Source organism: Apium graveolens, chromosome 1, assembly GCF_009905375.1.
Source record: "Apium graveolens cultivar Ventura chromosome 1, ASM990537v1, whole genome shotgun sequence".
In the NCBI taxonomy this organism is placed as follows: Eukaryota; Viridiplantae; Streptophyta; class Magnoliopsida; order Apiales; family Apiaceae; genus Apium; species Apium graveolens.
The window spans coordinates 21,788,222-21,793,323 of record NC_133647.1 but is presented as its reverse complement, the minus strand read 5'-3'; the positions used below and the strand labels follow the sequence as shown (position 1 = coordinate 21,793,323).

The 5,102-nt window shown below is 34.3% G+C and overlaps 1 non-coding gene across 1 annotated transcript; it reads left to right on the top strand.

The window, feature by feature from the left end:
- The first annotated feature begins 3,431 nt into the window (after nucleotides 1–3,431).
- LOC141683261 (small nucleolar RNA R71) lies at nucleotides 3,432–3,538 on the top strand. The gene has a single exon (XR_012560207.1). It is a non-coding gene; the product is annotated as a small nucleolar RNA R71 (small nucleolar RNA).
- Nucleotides 3,539–5,102: the final 1,564 nt, after the last annotated feature.

Here is a 5,102-nt window from a genome sequence, read left to right as displayed (position 1 = left end):
GCCTGTAGCCCTGTTAAAATCAATTCGGATTTTGCTTGCGATTGCTGCTTACAACGAGCTTGCGATTGCTGCTTACTACGACTATGAGATCTGGCAAATGGACGTGAAAACGGCCTTCCTCAATGGGGAACTTGAGGAGGAAGTGTATATGAAACAACCAGAGGGTTTTCTTTCCAAGGGAAATGAACACCTAGTGTGTAAGCTGCTGCGAACCATATATGGTTTAAGGAAAGCTTCTCGTAGATGGAACATCCGTTTTGATGAGACAATCAAAGAATTTGGTTTTATGAAATACATAGATGAACCATGTGTCTACAAGAAGGAGCACGGTAACATTTCTTGTATTGTATGTGGATTACATACTTCTTATAGGAAATGATATATCGATGCTACAATCAGTCAAAGTATGGCTATCAAAGAACTTCACCATGAAGGACTTGTGAGAAGCATCCTATATTCTCGGTATGAAGATCTATAGAGATAGATCTAGAAGAATGATAGGTTTTACCCAGGGTACATACATCCAGAAAGTGCTTAAAAGGTTTAGCATGGAAAACTCCAAAAGAGGTCTCATACCGATGAGCCATGGAGTGTCCCTTTCCGAAAAAAATGTCTCCTAAAACACCTGAGGAAAGAGAGCGTATGAGTAAGATTCCTTATGCTTCAGCAATAGGATCTATCATGTACGCGATGTTGTGTACAAGGCCTGATGTTGCTTATTCAATTAGTGTGACGAGCAGATATCAGTCCAATCCATGTGAAGACCACTAGAAAGTAGTGAAAAACATCCTTAAGTACTTGCGAAGGACTCAAGACATTTTTCTTGTTTTTGGTGGTGAATCTGAGTTGAAAATAGAGGAGATGTCAACGTCGAGAGAGTTGACACACATAACAATGTAGCAGACCCACTCACAAAGCCACTTTCTCAGAGTCACTTTGATCGTCATAAAGATAAGATGGGTATAAGATACCAAAGTGATTGGCTTTAGTGCAAGTTGGAGATTGAAAGAGATATGTCCTAAGTCCAATCATGTATGAGGATTTAGGAATAACTTTTATGTAATCTGTTTTGATTTCATTGATATTAATAAAAGACTTGTTTTGATTTTTATTGCGGGCTCTATTTATTTAAATGTTTAAATAAGATATACCACAGTTTAGAGTAAAGCTTTTTATGGATTATATGATGAGATCATAATAATGAGACCTAAAAGATGATAACTCTAAACTTCAATAGTTCCTGGTCGTAGGATTACTAACTGGTAATTAATAATCCGCAAAGATCGGTACATACTATGCTTGCTTCATTATGAAGGATGTCTGTTCTCATAGACATTTGTGTGGTGACACTATAGCTAGTATGTAGGTGCTTATTATAGAATAAGTTCACTGAACATGACTCACACAGCTGAACAACTGGTGGAGTTCACTCACGTATCAGGAGTTGTTCACATAGTGATAGTTGTACAAGTATCCTTAGACTTGAGGTCATCATAGTCATCTTGTGTACACTAAACTATGCTTTGGTTTAGTTCTTAGCCTCAAGGGACAATTATAAGGGCTCTACTGGGTATAGGAATTTGTACACGAAGATAGTGTATGATCAATAAATGATCTACCCCTTCCAGTGTAGGAAGAGAATGTTCAATGCTGATCCACTTATGTTAGTTCAGGAATCTCTGGCCAGAGTGAATGAAATTAGAAAGGAGTTTCTAATTTACATTAAATAGAACTAAGCATAGTGAATGGGAAAGCAAGTGATTAAATAAGATAGGCTTGACAAAAGTTCCATTCCTTGTATTTAATCGTGATATTGCAGGGTAGAAGGAATTAATTGTACGGTAACTACTGACTGAATAGGTTCTTGGTATTCAAAGCAGTGAATTCGTATTATCCGGATAGTTGCGATATGCTGAGAAGTATCCCTCATGATGTAGAATAAATATGATTAATTAATTAATCATATTAAATGAATTAGAGAATTTATATAAATAATGATAAAATAGTTTTATTATTATTTATTTCTACTACAGGCTTAATATTGAACCTACAGGGTCACACCATACAAGAGAATGATTTAATGGTGGAGGAATTAATTAATAATGGCTGATAATTATTTATTTATGAAATAAATAATTAATTGAAAAATTTAATAATTGATTAAATGAGATATAATTGATTATAAATTAATTAAGAAAAGGTTCTTAATATTATTAATTAAGAACTTAATTTTTGGAAATTAAATCAAGAGAGAGAATTATTTCTAAAGTGTTTAGAAAAAGGATTAATAATTAAAAGGTGTTTTAATTATTAATGATAATAATAAAGGGTTAATAATAATAATATTTTAAAGTAAAATTTTTAGCTGAAAATTTTGCCTATAAATATACTATTATAAACCCTATTTTTGCCTCAACCAAAAAGATTTACAAAACCCTAATTCTCTCCATCTCCTCCTCCTTCATTACATCATTTTCTTGGTGGATACCGGTGGAGTGCTTCACCCTTGAGGAGCAGCTGCTAAGGATCTCCGTTCATCATTCTTGGATCGCTATTAAATACCTCCATCTTTCTATTAACGTAAAGCTTCTTAAGGTAAATATACTGAACCACGAATTAAATATTATTTTTCGCATGGATCCTGCGGAGGGTTTCGGTTTTTTAAGATTAAATTTACGTTTTCACTGCGTTTATGTGCTAAAAACCCTTAAATGACATCAGAGCTACTTGCGAATTTTTTTTAATTCGTTTATGTGTTTAACTATTTTCGATATATGAGCATGTACGTGATTCGCCATGATTTGATGTTGATATAATATGCTTATATATGTATGGTTTTGAATATATGATATTCATGTGAGTTGTATAATCATAAGATGATTATGTAATATGTATATATACTGATATATACATGATTTATGTTTGTTCTAATTATGAGAATCATATTAGATACGGATTCTGAATTGGCTGCTGCAGATTTGCTGAAATCTGGGTCTGGTGTCCGATTTATGCAAACGAATACCCTATTCCATAGGTAAACGAGCGTCTGAACAAAACTGATAGATAAAGCTATTAACAACTCGTCTGTAAGGCGTTTGACGTCGTTTACTGCCCGTAAACAGTGATTCTTGTTTTTCTGATTTGATTCTGATTTTTCTGATTTTTGTCATATTTTCTTTTTATGATTAGATCATGGATGATGTGATATGTTAAGATCAGATTATGTGTTTTAACATGCTTTTACGTGTTGTATGAGCATGGTGGATGGTTATGGCCTTTCGACCTTAGTGTAATGGTTTTGGTTTTGGTTTTAAATACGACTTGCATGTCGTCAATCTTTGTAATCATAAATCTCGAATGTTGCATCAAGCATTGGTCTAGAAGTAGAACCCAAACCATTATAGAAACAATTAATGATCATCTAGTCAGGCATCCCATGATGAGGGCACTTCCTAAGCATCTCCTTATATCGATCCCAAGCCTCACATAAAGATTCTCCAAATTGCTGAGCAAATTGAGTAAGTGCATTTTTTATTGCAGAAGTCTTCGCCATCAGAAAGAATTTAGTTAAGAACTTGTTAGATATATTTGTGATGTCATGACTAATCTAATGTGTTTAGTTTCAGAACTTAATATCAGGACTTATCAGGACTCAGCTGGAAATCAGGATTTACTGAAGATAGGAAGATATCAGAACTTAAGGTATCAGAACTTGTGATATGAGAACTTAAGGAAGATATGCTTCAGAAGTAAAGTATGGCTGATTTCTAGGAGAGGATCTGGACTAAACAAAAGAAGATATGCATGGAGAGTTGGATGACTAGAAGACTTGTAAAAAGATAATATCTGATTGATATATTTTAGGAAGAGATATATTTCATATCAATTAGAAGATATCTTGTAACTGTGTACTATATAAACACAGCTTAAGGTTTACACTATATGTGTTATCATTCACGAAAATATTATTCTTTGTAACCCTAGCAGCTCTTAGTGATATTGTTCATCACTGAGAGAGTAGTTTAACCTACTGTAACAAAGTTTATTACGATTGAATAAACTACTACTTTGTGTTCTAAATTGATTTGATTGTATAAACACTATATTCAACCCCCTTCTATAGTGTTGTGTGACCTAACAAGTGGTATCAGAGCATATATGTTGATATTCAAATAGTGAGATCAAGTTTACAATCATGTCTGACAAAACACAAACTGCACCTAAGCCCACCAAAACTCAAGATACTCAAAACAATCAAACCCACAGTTGATATGAAAGTATTTGGGTTTCCATACTAAGAGCATCTGAGTATCCTATATGAAAGGTAAAGATGGCTATATTTCTGGAAGCCACAGATACAGAATACCTTGATAGAATTAATGATGGACCATATAAGCCTACCAAGCTTTTTGTTGCAGTTGCTGATCAACCAGTAAAGACCATACCAAAGGAAAAACGTGATTACACACCTGAAGACATCTCATCTATTGCCAAGGATGCAAGGGTAATACATTGACAATGTCATGTCAAACAGGGTAATTGGATGCAAGACTGTAAAGGAAATATGGGATGCTTTGAAGACAAGATGCCAGGGAACTGAAGCCATCAAAAAGAACAGGAAGACAATACTCACATAGGAGTATGAGCACTTTGACTCAAAATCTGATGAGTCACTAACTGATTTATATGAAAGATTTGCCAAACTCTTGAATGATCTGTCACTGGTGGACAAGGAATATGACCTTGAAGATTCAAATCTAAAATTCCTTTTAGCTCTTCCTGAAAATTGGGATTTGAAGTCTACTACCATAAGAGACAACTATGACCTTGCTGAAACTACTCTTGATGAAATTTATGGTATGCTCAAGACTCATGAACTTGAGATGGATCAAAGGAGCAAAAGGCATGGAAGAAAGTCAAAAACAGTTGCACTTAAAGCTGAGGAGGAATCTCCTAAAGTGGTTGTCTCAAAGAGGGGCAAAGGAAAGGCTCTCATCATACAGTCTGATTAAGAGTCATCATATAATGATGATGACGATTCAAAATCTGAAAATTTATCTGAAGTGGATGTTGATATAGAGATAATGCAACTTTGTGCTCTT